This window comes from Aquarana catesbeiana, linkage group LG11 (genome assembly GCF_042186555.1).
Source record: "Aquarana catesbeiana isolate 2022-GZ linkage group LG11, ASM4218655v1, whole genome shotgun sequence".
In the NCBI taxonomy this organism is placed as follows: Eukaryota; Metazoa; Chordata; class Amphibia; order Anura; family Ranidae; genus Aquarana; species Aquarana catesbeiana.
Window position 1 is genome coordinate 12265893 of NC_133334.1, and position 14622 is coordinate 12280514.

Below are 14622 nucleotides of genomic sequence, written 5' to 3' on the forward strand. Positions count from 1 at the left end.
CTCAGTTTAGGCCGATATGTATTCTTCTACATTTTTTAAATAAAATCGCAATAAGCGTATATTGATTGGTTTGCGGAAAAGTTATAGCGTTTACAAAATAAGGGATAGTTTTATGGCATTTTTATTATTAATTTTTTTTTATTAGTAATGGCGGCGATCTATGATTTTTTTTTGTTTACAAACGTTTTTTATTGAAAAGAATCAGACAGTTACATGGACGATATATAACACATACATTGATCAGCATTGAAAGTGTTATACAGTGTTATACAGATCTAGATTCGAGTATATATATCCAGTCAGCAAAGTAGAGCACTGAAATACAGATGTTGCGTAGGTAGCACTCACAATGTATGAGTTCTTGTAACGATCTTCATTAACTTTTTAACAAAACTAGGAACTAAAAACAATAAAATAAAAATAAGGTACTGCTACTAGTGCAACAGGTTTTACAATAAGATCACTTCATACTTATCATAACTAAATCATCTGCATGAGCTTACTATTAGTCAAGGCACAATTGGTGTTAAATGTGAAAGTAAGCAGGTCCACCCCCTTTCCTTCTACCAAACTTATAAGTGTTTTCTGGTGCCCACTGGACAAAACCGTCCCCCGTGCCTGCTAAGACGCTGGGCAGGAGTCCCATTTTCGATCGAAGATTTGCATAGGATCCATAAGTGTGTGGTGGAAAAGTTCCATCAGTTTTACTGACTATATGCGATGAAGTACCTGGGACCATGGGACTGAGGGTTTACGCCAGTTTAGGGCTATTGCCCACTGTATAGCACCAAACAGCATGTGGACCAACTTTTGTTCTGGGGGTATGACCTCTGGGAGGTCTGCAAAAAAAATACACATTTGATATGTCAGGGTGATGTTCGAACCCGTTATCTGTAGTACTTTCGTAGCTGTCTGTTGCCAGAGGGAGCCCAACTCCCTACAGCTCCAGAAAGTATGGAGTAGGGTACCCCTCTCTCTGCAGTCTCTGAAACATTTATCTGTGATGGCAGGGAACATTCTGTGAATCCTAACTGGTTTATAATACCACCTAGTATGCAGTTTTATTACAGTTTCCTTAATAGCTACTGAGCGGGTACATTTATGCATATTAGTCACCATATGGCGCCAATCCTCTGCTGAAAACTCCAGGCCCACCTCTGCCTCCCATCCCAACATTGCCTGGGATTTAGCTTCTGTGTGGTGATCATTCAGGTGCATATATAATATGGAGATCGTCCCTCTATCCCTGGACCCCTCGTGGCACAGGTTTTCAAAAGGTGTTCTGGTATCCCCCTTAATTTGGGAGATAGCCTTTTGGAAGAAGTGGCGTATCTGTAGGTATATATAGAGGTCTGAGTTGGGTATAGCATAATTTTGGTTTAGATGTTCAAACGAGCAGAATGTGGTGCCCTGTAGCAACGAATGCAGCGTCACCAGTCCTTGTGAGGTCCAGTGTGCAAAGTCTATTTCTAAATGACACAGGGAAGTTAGGATCACCCAAAAATGAAGTCAACAGGGAGGGTTTAGAAAAAAGAGCTCAAACTTCTCTTTGTACAAGGTCCAGAGATACAGGGACTGCCCAACAATTCCATTGAGTTGGGAGATAATTCTATGGGTCACTGCATTAGTCCACAGAATGCCTGGGAGAAAGTATGGTTTAATAGAAGCTTTCTCAAACTGCAGCCATGGTATGTGAGACGGGGATGTGTGCCATTGGGCTAACTGTACCAGCCTGGCCGCCTGGACAGCCCAGGCCCCCTCTATCTCGGGACCTAAACATCAGAGACCTGCCCATGCGTGGTTTTTTACCCTGCCATATACATTTTAATAGATCTATTTGAATGGTGTGTATAGTATATTTGGATACATGCAGTGGCAGGGCCCAGAAATAGAATAACTTTGGAAGGACCGACATATTGACTGCCTGTATGCTGCCTAAAAATGAAATGTGATATAGATACTGTGACAGACCTAGCCGGGAGAGAGACTTTTGGAGGGGACTGAATGCTAGCCTCTTGCCGATCGATCGTGGGCCCTGGCATTTGGGGGAACGGTGCTCTTTGTGAGCTGTATGCCTGGGGACCCTTGAGGTGGTATTACTGTGGATTTGGGTCCTGGTCCCCCAGGACACACAGACTCTGGGGACCCTGGATTTTCCATATTAGGAATAGTGGCTGATTCATAATGCTGGGACAAATACTGTTAGGAGATGCTGATGTCAATTCCAGCCACCTGTCTGTTGCCTGCTAGAAAGTGTATTGTAAATAAGTCTAGTATGGGATCTAAGAGTCATTAGATCCCCATTGTTGTTTGTGTTAATTAACTCTGCTATTGTGTGAAGAGGGGTTCTGTGTTGATTTGTGATACTGTTGATTGGGTTTTCTGAGCTACAAGACAGCCAGTCTGGCCTAAAGGTCATGTCTGAGTCATCTAGGCTTTCTAAAGGGATTAGTTAATTAGCCCATGTTAATTAGGTTTCTGGTCACAGGTGTATGTTCAGAGTAATATGAGCAGGAGGTATGCACCTCCTCTTTTACTGTATAAAAGAGCCTGTATTCCTTTCAATAAAAGAGATTCCTGGTTAAGCTTACATACAGCCTGCCTGGTGTTTGTTCTGAGCTACACAACTGGATTAGAACGGCACATAGCTGTAGTTCTAGTCCCGGAGCATCGGATGACCGAACCATCAGATGTTGCGATCTGCAATCTGATTCTATAGCCACAGAGGAGTGTCGGGGGAGTGGAACTGAGCGAGCAGGGGCTTGTTACAGGGACCACTGAGCTAGTAACCTTTTAATATTAGAGAAGGCCTGGGGATAATTGTGGGTGTATAATAGTTTCAGAGTTGGTGCTAGTTTTATACCCAGGAATTCTAATGATTCCATTTTCCAGGAGAACTCAAAGCTGCTCTTCAGGGATGAAACCAAGGGATGCGGTAAGTTTATAGGCATAGCTACACATTTTTAACCCCCAGACCCGATATATTACTAAAGGTGTCTAATGTTGTGAACAGATTGGGCAAGGAGATTATGGGGTCGGTTAGAAACAGAAGGACATCGTCTGTATACAGGCTTAATCTATATTCTTGATTATTACTACAGAATCCTCTAATGTTGGGGTTGCTATTTATATACCTTGCCAGGGGCTCCATTGCGAGGGCAAATAAGAGAGGGGATAGGGGACAGCCTTGTTTAGTACCCCTCCCCAGGGAAAAGTATCCTGATGAACATCCTGATGAACAGCCAGGTAGTTTAATTCTGGTATAAGGTTGGCGATATAAAGCGCGGAAACAGCTTACAAACTCTCCCTGGATCCCAAATCTGGATAAAATAGTGTCTAAATATGGCCAAAGGATACTATCAAAGGCCTTGGTAATATCTAGACTCAGCATCAGAACTTTGCATGAGTGCAAGTCAGCATCTTGTATAATATTTGATGCAAGGCGTATGTTATCAGTAATTTGTCTAGTAGGGATAAATCCCGTTTGATCAGGGGATATTAATGCTGTGATGATGGATGCTAGGCGATCTGCAGACGACTAAATATTTCCAAGTCGTTATTAATGACAGATATGGGTCTATAGTTCTGGGGAAGAGAATGATCTTTTCCTGGCTTTGGGATCAATGATATGTTGGCCATAAGAATATCAGTAGGAAATGAGTCTCCAGCTAAAACTTTATTAAAAAGTTTTGTCAACTTTGGGGTTAATAGTCCAGAAAACTTTTTATAATAAAGGGCTGTGAAGCCTGGGGCCTTCGAAGGTTTCAGTGTGGATATGATTGAGGCAACCTCCTCCTCTGTGCAAGGGGCATTCAGGGATTGTAATTGTTCCTCAGTAAGCTTAGGTAGGGAAATGGCCTCTGCCCAAGATAGGGATGCCGGAGCAATGGGAGCCCGAGGGTCAGCAAGAAGTTTTTGATGGTATGTGGAGAACATTTGTTAAACCTCCTTTGGATGGGAGGTGAGGTTCCCTGTCTTATCCCTCAGCTTGTAGGTATGTGTGGGTTGTAAGGATTGTTTTAATTTTCTTGCGAACATGGTCGAAGCCGAACCGCTATACAGTAGGAAACGGGCCGCTATACAGTAGGAAACGGGCCTTGGACCACCTAAGTGATTTTTCAGTATGTTCTGATAAGATAGTATCCAGTGTTTTCCCTTTCTAATTAATGAGGTAAAGCAATTCTTGTGTTGGGGTTCGACCATGTTGGTGATATAGTTTTTCTAGATCAGCTGTGAGGGAGGTAATATCTAGAAACTTTTGGCGTTTACGTTCCGAGGCAAGCTGCATAAGCCGTCCCCTCAGAACCGCCTTGTGTGCTGCCCACAACAACGCAGGGGAGATCTCCCCAACATCGTTGTGTGAGAAGTATCCTGAGATGTATTCTGTTATCTGGGATAATGCTATTGGGTGCATGAATATGGAGTCATTGAGCCTCCAGGCTCCCGCATCCCTGGAGAGTCCTATGTGAGAAAAGACACAAGACACCATATGATGGTCCGATCACGGGCAATTATGAATTCTGGCTGAGGTGGAGTTGGCCATCAGTACTGCTGTGGAGAACATGTAGTCCAACCTGGAGTAGCTGTTGTGGGGGTGGGAGTAAAATGTGTACTCCCTGCTCCCCACATTATGAGCTCTTCAGGTGTCCAACAGCTGGTGATTTTTCAATTGATACTGAAGCGATTTTGGGAAGGCATTTTGTGGTCTGGCCCTTGCTACTCTTGTCTAGCTCTGAATGTGCTACCAGATTAAAGTCACCTCCTATAAGCATATGTGGAGAATGGTATTTATCTAGTGTTAGGAAAAAGCTTTTAAAAAAGGAAACCTGAGAGTCATTAGGTGCATATACTAATGCCATGGTGATGCTTTTACCATGAACACTTCCCTTAACAATCACATAACGACTATCTTGGTCCCTATAGGTGTGTTGTACATCACACATAACCGTATTCCTAATAAAAATTGCAGCTGCACGTGTCCTGGACTCATATGTGGTATAGTATCCTAGTTGAAAGGCTCTGTCAAAATAGTGTGGGTGGTTTTGGGAGGAGAAATGCGTCTCCTGGAGAAGCAAGGCATCTGCCCCCAATCTCTTGTACGCACAAAACGCTTTTCTCCTTTTATTCGAGGAGTTAAAACCTTTCAGGTTGTGGGAAATTATTTTAATACACATAATTTGTAGGATCTGGGAAGCACATGGTTAAAGATAAGTCCAGGACTCGTTGAGGGCCGTGGATTAAATCTTGCAATCATCTCTGCTATGACCGTATGCATTAACAGGCTGGCACAATAAGCAACACAAGAATCTTTACATATCCACTCAATCATATATAATATGGCAGAGATAACATCAGGTAGCTTACGTGTATAAAATAATGTGTGCAGCAGTAGAAAACACAAAAGTAGTATCAAAAAAGAAAAAAAAAAAACATTTGCAGCAACTTCTGCAAATTCTTGCAACAGTTAGTCATGTCAACTAAAAGCAGCTTTTCTGCTATGGGGGTCAGAGGAAAAACAATCACCCTGACCAGAAAAAAACTCCTAATGCAGACCAAAAGGTCTAGACCTCCAATCAAATGGTGAAAACTATCCCTGCGATCTGTCAACTGCATGGTCTCTGGGCCTGAAAAGACCAGGAGGCGACAGATCCAAATATTGAACAGGGATCGTAATCTCGAACCAATTTGATTGAAGTGGGGGGGTAAATCAAACGGACGTGAAAGAACTTCAGCCAGGGGTAGAGCCTGAACTTGGGATAAAGTACATGCGGGCAACATATTGGACGTATCCGCCCATGTGGGCCCAATTGGCCTAGTGCTGGTTGCGGCGCTCCCTCCTGGGAGATGGTGTAGCCCATATGGCTGATGGGCGTGGGGTGGATGTCATTCTAGGGTTATCCGCGGCATCCAGGAGACCGAGCTTCACCAGCAGGTCTTTCCCCTCTGGGATTGTGTTGATCGTGTAGGTGGTGCCATTATGTGGGACTTGTAGCTTGAAGGGGAAGCCCCATTGGCATTTAATTCTGGCAGCCTGAAGCACTATTGTTATCTCCTTCATTCTCCTGCGCTTGTCAAGGGTGGTAGGGGATATATCCGGGTATATCTGAATAGTGATGCCCTGCAACTGGAAATATGGTGTGTTACGTGAGGCTCTGATGACTTCCTCTTTAATTAAGAAATCCTTCAGGCATAGCACAATATCCCTGGGAGGCCTGTCTGGGGGAGGTTTCGGGCGCAGGGCTCTGTGAATTCTATCACATGTAAAGGAAGCTGCTGGTGTTTCTGGGAGAAGTGACAAAAACTATTTCTGTATGGCTTGGGGGGAGGTCTGTTACTGTTTCCCCTCGCACTCTCAAGTTATTCCTCCTATTTCTGTTATCAAGGTCCTCAAGGTGGGGTTGCAAAAGTTGTACCATTTCGGTGAGGGACTCATGATCCTTCCTGAGGACTGAATGAGAAAGGCTAAGCTGATCATGCTTAGTTTCTAGCAGATCAGTTCTAGTACCAGGGTCCGCTATCTCCAGGGATAGGGTGTTTGTAAACTTGTGCAGCTTGGATTGAAATTTCCTATCTAGCCTGTCATACATACAGGAGAGGCTGTCCTCCAGATAAGCTTTTGTAAGCTGTGTATTGTACTCACAGTCCCCTGTAGTGTGCTCCCAAGATGAGACTGCAGTCTGTGTGCACGCTGGAGCAGTGTCCGACTGGGTGCCATCTTGAGACATCTTGCTGTTTAGTAGCCCTGGGTAATCAGCTTTAGTCTCCGGTCCTTGCGGAGCTCTTATCCCCTGCTTCCATCCAGGTTTGCACCGTGCATGCGCCCCTGCGATCTGTGATTTTTATCGGGACTGTGACATTATGGTGGACACATCGGACATTTTTGACACTATTTTGGGACCTTTGTAATTTATACGGCGATCAGTGCTAGAAACATGCATTGATTACTGTGTAAATGACACTGGCAGGGAAGGGGTTAACCACTAGGGGACAATGAAGGGGTTAAGTGTGACCTAGGGAGTGATTCGAACTGTGGGGGGACAGGCTTCAACACACATTACAGCGATCACTGCTCTCGATGACAGGGATCGGTGATCTCTGTCATGTCACAAGGCAGAACGGGGAAATGCTTTGTTTACAAAAACTTCTCCCTGTTCTACCTCTCCATGACACAATCGCTGGCACCTGGTGGACATCGAGTCCGCGGGACCTGCGGTCACGGAGAACACGGCGGGCGCGTGTGCCTGCAGTGCTGCTTCTTAAAGGGGACGTACCTGTATGCCCTTTTGCCCACCAGTGCCATTCTTCCGACATAAATCGGCATGCGCTGGTCGGCAAGCGGTTAAGGTTAAACCTCTTTTCTTCTAATTTTAATGAGTGGCCACGAGTCTTGTTAAACTCCCTTCCACAAAAAAGTTTTATTCCTATTGTGGGATTATTATTGTTTACAATATAGTGTATATGTGGAATTATGGAAGTGGGTCTTTATTAGAATTGCCACCTCATCCCTTTAAACCCGAACACATATTAATTGCACAGGTTCTGAGGCTAATTTAATGCAGATAAGGCAACAAGTGAGTTTAATTACCACCTTAATCAGCCACAGAACCTGTGTAATTATTATGTGTTCGGTTTTAAAGGGATGAGGTGGCAACTCTAGTCTTTATCCATGGAGCTGCATACTGTATATGTGTCGCTGTTTGTGCTCGTGGAACACAGCACAGCCCGCGCCCAGCACAGAGACTGAGAAGTCATACTAACGATTAGGTTTTCTGCATCATGCTTTGTTATACATGTCTACTATTATGTATGCCTACTACTATGTATGTATTTTCAAATGCACGCTCTGCTGGGTGTTTTATACTAATAAACACATCCGTACTACATTGTCTTATCCCTGGGTCCTTTCATGCATTCCTCATTTAAAGTCCCAAACCCCGTCCTTCAATTCAAATAATAGGGATGGAGATTATGTTCTCATAAATCTCATTTAAAGTCCCGCACCCCCTTCAATGTCCCAACGATTAGGAAAGAGGAGGTTTGGTTCACAATCATCTGATCACTGTGATAGTCTCTGATTGGCTAACACAGTGATTAGTCACTGTACAGCCCATTCCCGTGTTGTTTTCTCCTCTTCAGTGGTGGCCCGTAATGCAGGGGCGCCACCCCCCCTATCCATGCGTCCGGCCCCTAATCTACATGTGGGGCACCGGATGCATGGACTCCAATAGGTTTTATTTTGAAACATGTGATTAGAGCCAGAGGCTCTAATAGGCTTCAAAAAAGGGTGGGCTCGGGGGCACAGTACTCTGCACACCCACATGTGTTACAATAGCAAATGGATATTCGCTATTGTCTTTCTGATTCTCCTCCCAGCCAATCAGGAAGCGGCTCCTCAGACCTGTCACCCAATTGGCCGATAGCAGAGGCGATCCTATTGGCCACCTAGAAGGATGAGGGAAGAGATGTACGGCAAAAGCCGCCGTGATGCTGAGGAGGTGGAGATGCATGGGAAGCTTCCGCCTGCCACCCAGGAGGAGCATTGCCCGCGATGGGGTAAGTGTGGGACCACCAACCAACTGACCAGGGGGGGTGGTGAATGCAGGTGACCTGACCGACCGACTGGGGGGGTGGCTCTGGGTGCATTGTTTGCCGCCCCCCCAAAATGTACTACCAGCCACCACTGGTTACTGTCAGAGTTAAGGTTAGAGTCAAAGGTCATGGTCAGAGTCAAAGGCCGGGGTCAGACATTGGGGTCAAAGGAAAACTGGCCCAAAATAGTAAAAAAAAAAACAACATTTTTTAAATTTAGCTGTATATTTCTTGCCATTGACATAACCTTCCCCCAAAGAGCAACCCAAATTAAATTCTGTCGATTGCAGCAATACCACATATGTGTATGCTGGTTGTCTGTACCCGTAGTACAGCCCAAAAACAATAATGCCTGTTTTGCTTTTTTTATCCTACCTAAAACACACTGACACCAACTGACACTGATACAAAAAATCCTGTCAAAAAACAAAACAAAAAATTATAGACCCTGACCTTTGACCCAAACATTAACCGTGGCACCGACCTAGATCAAGCCTTGATCTAGGTATTTGTTTTACTTTTAAATGTTTTTATTATTTATTTATTTATTTTACACACTTTTTTCTTCTCTGCAAGGAGAGAGAGAGAGAGAGAGAGATACTAAGTATCTCTCTCCTCCATTCACAGAGAAAGAAGACATGGCGGCTGGCTTCACAGTGACTGATCACTGTAATAGCCAATCAGAGGCTATCACAGTGATCAGGTGACCCGGAATCAGGCACTCCGGGTCCTGATTATTAGTACACAGGTCCCCCGGTCTCTGTGCTGGGAGCATGCCCTGTGGAGCATTCTCAGCACAAAGGGAAATATGCAAATATGCGTCCCCACAGAAAAAAGGCCAGTCAAGCGAGCCCACATATTTGTGTACGATTGGCGTGAAGGGGTTAAAAAAACAAAACAAAAAGAGAGCGCATTTTGTGGAGGATAAAAAAAGCAAAATGTGCACTGTTATTTCTAGGCCTTACTATGGGTACAAATCACGTGTTTCGAGGGCCATGTCCTCTTCCTCAGAGCTCCTCAGGGCTGATGAAGAGAGCATTGCCCTTGAAATGCGTTAGCTATGTCCTATCTGATGGTCTTGTGTCTGGTGGTGTTCTATAATTTAACGCCTGTGCTTATTCTCCTTTTGTGAGTACAATGATTTTTCTTTTTCTTTTTTCAATAAACAGTTATACTGCAATGCACTAGACGGGAGCCCCTTCTTCTCTTGTTTGTGTTCTACAACATGTACTGTATATCACACCTTTTATATTACAGGGAGAAAATCCTCTGTCAGTTGTTAAATCGGTAGTAAACTACACCGTTAAAAAAAAACAAACCTGTAAGACAAGTGTGTGGGGTGCATACTAGCACATGCAATACTTTGCCTAGAACAAAGCCCTCCAGCAGCAAGCTGTAACCTGTTTTTCATAATTCTTCTTGTAGAACACATGACTTATAAAAAGGGTTGAGGTATGTCTCAGTCCCAAATTGGTTTGGAAAACACAGAAAAAAAACATTTTGCCCACGGGACCTTTAAAGGATCACTCTTCAGACAGTAAATGTAAAAATATGAAAAAAAAAATGATTATCATACACTTCAAAAACATGTACCACAATAATAAAGAAGACATAAATGATGAATATGACTGGTGCTGCATAGAGTTCATATGAAATAATTAGTTATGCCGAACCCTCTGGTGACATTAACGATACCCCCAACTGGGGAATGACTAGATACCTATGTTGTGTTAATGCTCCTTCGAACTGCATATGTAACTTTTGTCCGAGGAACGATGCCCTGCATGTAATTGTATCTGCTATCATGATTGTACTTCATAAACTGTATCATACCATATCTCCTTCAATAAAAGAACATTCTGTTTATGTTAAAAAAAAGATATGCGGGACCTGAAAGCACCATACAGATTTTTTTCTTTATTATTCAACTCCCCCCCCCCCCTTTTTTTTTTCCGTGTCCCAGTAGGTCTCATGTCATTATTCCCATGGAAGCTGCAATCCCTCTGCCACCTTCCACCCACCGCAATTCCTTTTTTTTGTTTGTTTATTATTATTATTATCATTAATTCATTCATTTTTATCTCCAGATATCTCCAGATACCTACCTGCGCCTCTCCTGAGGAAGCGAGAATTACTTCGCAAAACGCGTAGAGATCATTAGCGCAGCAGCTCTAGATCGATTGGGGTATCTGTATGGTGCTTTCAGGTCCTGCATATCTAATTATTTCATATGAACTCTATGCAGCACCATTCATGTTCATCATTTATATCTTCTTTATTATTGTGGTACACATATTTTTAAATGTATGATAATAAAGAAAATTTCATACTTTTACATTTACTGTCTGAGGTGTGACTCTTTAAAAGCCCTGTGGGCAAAATATTTTTTTCCTGTGTTGTAGACAATGTAAATCATTCTCTTAAAATAGTGACATTTCCTGGTTGGTTAGCTACATTCTTACCAATTTACTTCTTAATGTGAATTTCAGTTTATCAAGTAGTGTGGAACACAAACGCTTCTTCTTCAGTATAGAGCAATGTTTATTAACCACTTAAAGACCGAACCTCTTTCTGAGATTAGTTATCTACAAGAGAATAAAATGGCGGTCGTTGTAATACTTTCTGTCACACCATATTTGCGCAGCGGTCATACAAACACATTTTTTTGGAAAAAATACACTTTTTTTAATTAAAAAATAAGAAAGCTGTAAAGTTAGCCCAATTTTTTTTATATGGTGAAAAATAGCGACAGACTACAGTACTTAAAAATTCCATAGGCGACGCTTTACATTTTTTTTTACAGGTTATATGTTTAGAGTTACAGAGGAGGTCTAGTGCTATCATTTTTGCTCTCACTCTAACATTTGCGGCGATACCTCATGTGTGGTGCGAACACTGTTTACATATGCGTTCGCTTCTGCGCGCGAGCTCGGAGGGACAGGGCACTTAAATCTTTTTTTTTTTTTATTATTCGTTTTGCTTTTTATGTTTTATTTTTACACTGTCCCTTTAAAAAAAAGTTTTTTTTTTGCTCACTATTATTCCTATTACTTATAATAGGATGTATATAACGTCAGTGATGATGTATATATATAGTGGGCGATTCAGAAGTGGTTAAATGCTTCCCACTGAGCATACACATATACTGTATGTGGAATTATGGAAGTGGGTATGAAATTGCTCTACGAACCTGGTCCGGACCCTGTCTCCCTGGGATGAATCCTCCATAATTTTTTTAAGGAGGAATGCTTCCAGCTACATTGTCTCAGGGCAAAGTGATGAGCCCTTTTTCCCGACCAGCTGAAGAGGCCGTGATGCCAGGTCTGGAAAGTGCGCGTGCTGGTTTGGGCTCCCAGAATGCCTGTCTTGTCCGTGAACAATATATGGACTACTTTGTCGGTAGAGGGGCAATGCCTTGGCAGCAAAATGTACTTGCTAATGATTAAATATTTGACTTATTAATAAAATAATATTTCCTTTGAACTACTGTTGTCTGTGTTTACTAGGTTTGCAAATAGCCTTGATCTTTGTCATTTTTGCCACTAGTGCGGTGGTTCTCAACTCCGGTCCTCAGGACCCACCAACAGGCCAGGTTTGCAAGATAACTGAAATGCATCACAGGTGATATCATTCGCTGCTCAGTGATTGCAGTATTCTAGTCTACATCTCCCCAAAGTAATACATAAAACCTGGCCTGTTAGTGGGTCCTGAGGACAGGAGTTGAGAACCACTGCACTAGTGCAAAGCAACCTGAAGTGCAACATGAGGTGACAATCTCGCTTTGAGCTAACTATTATGTTGTGCTGTGTCTTGGCTACACATATTTTAGAGTACGCTGTCAATGTAATTACACCAACTTAACAAATATACTGGTATTGAGCATTGAAATAAGAAGCCAAACAATGTTTTTAGTTCAAAGTTTTTTATCTGTGCACATTCACATGTGCGTTTAGAATTTTTTTTTTTTTTAAGAAACAGGAATGTTTTAAAACATAACTTGCATAACTCTGGAACTTACAAAGTTCAACTTCAAAAAACTGTATGCAAATATCACATATATGTGTAGCGCTTACCCCCGAAGGAGCAGCTAAATAATTGTTATATCCATAATTCACGTCTACCACTCAACCCTCGCAGCCCATAGATTTAAAAGTCACAGTTCTCAATGCTTTTACTTAACGCTTTATTCATCAACATAAACTGGGATGGGAGAAGGACTTTCTTTGAGATGCTCTTTGGTTAATTTCTAATCTTTTCCTTGCTTCACTTGCAAAGACTCACAGCACTGCGGGTGACAGCGATTCAAAACTGGATGATTACTTTATCAGGGAAGATGGAAGTAGCTTTCTGACAGAGAATAAACAACAAGAGTCACTCTGAATAACCTCTCCCGCTTGACTGAGTGGAATCCCGGGGCAATGCTGAACCCAAAGTCACAGGCCACAACCACCTGTCTTGCTGACTTGCGTATAAATAAAGAGTGCTGCGCAAATAGATTGTCCTTAAATAATAAATCAGGATGAAGCAGACGTAGACAGGAGATGGGAACACCAGTGGATAGTCAAAACGCCAGGGGTTGAATCTAAGGTGACTAGAATCCCTTCACCACACATGGATGGCCCCTCACCTCACTCATTATCAGTTAGCCCATCATTAGGTGGTAAATCCCACCTCAGACGCCTGGGGACAATATTCGCAAATAAATACTGTTCAAAGGTCACAATGTCCCACCAGGTCTTAATCTTTTTCTCAAACAGGTGACCCAGTTTTCTGAACGCAAAACCAAGGTCATCTTGTTGTGGGATAACTGCATCTCTAGTGAAGACTTCAGTAAGGATAATTTCTCTATTTTCAACATAAGAAAACACATCCATAGTCTGCAGCTAAGTAAACGTGAATTAGATAATGCTCATAAATAATAAAAATGAACTCAGCGCTGACTCGTTAATAGACAATGCAATGAATAAATGCAAGCAGGCACAAAGGTAAATTCAACAAAGACCTCAGAAAACATATAAATAAAGAGTGCTGCGCAAATAGATTGTCCTTAAATAATAAATCAGGATGAAGCAGACGTAGACAGGAGATGGGAACACCAGTGGATAGTCAAAACGCCAGGGGTTGAATCTAAGGTGACTAGAATCCCTTCACCACACATGGATGGCCCCTCACCTGCAACCTTCGACCTGAAACAGGTCACACAGCATAAACTGATAAGCTGATCCAGGCAAAATTGAATCCGTTCACATACTCCAACTCACGTCAGGTAACATAGATGTTAAATATGCAAATAAAACATATAGAGAATATAGTGCTCTCTGTGCGAACTTTAATGAATGTTAAAAGGTATATAAGATGCACTTACATATACCAGCACTCAGGTCCGAGTGCCGGCTAACTGGCGTGTGATCTTAGACACAGACTGACAGCCGCGGGTGACGTCATGCGCAACCTAGCCCCCATACGCGTTACGTCCGTGGGCGGGACTTCATCAGCGTGGGGCGGGGTACGCAACGACGGCTCGCATTGTTTATATACAGTGATGTCGGGTCTTTATATACAATTATTGATCATAAACAGGCCTTGGATTATGTTAGGTGGGCTTTGGCAGCTACTGAGTTCCCAAACGACCATATTTCTTTTTTATTAGAAAGTTTGGAATTCTGTTTGCTGAATAATTATTTTTGGTTTAATGGTGACTATTTTCTGCAGACGCGAGGTGTAACCATGGGGGCTAGGTTTGCTCCCAGTGTGGCCAACCTATTTATGGCCCACTGGGAGGAGAATACCATCTTTCATGATCCCCCATCGCAATTATTGTGCTACAGAAGGTACATTGATGATTTAATCATGGTGTGGGAAGGTGACCTAGCGAGTTTACAAGTCTTTATGGATAAGTTGAATGACAATACTAAAAATATTGAGCTGACATGGACGATTAACAAACAACAGATTACATTTTTGGACCTGGAAATCTTTAAGGGGGAGACAGGCTTCCAAACTAGGAATCACTTTAAAGCAACGGATAGGAAT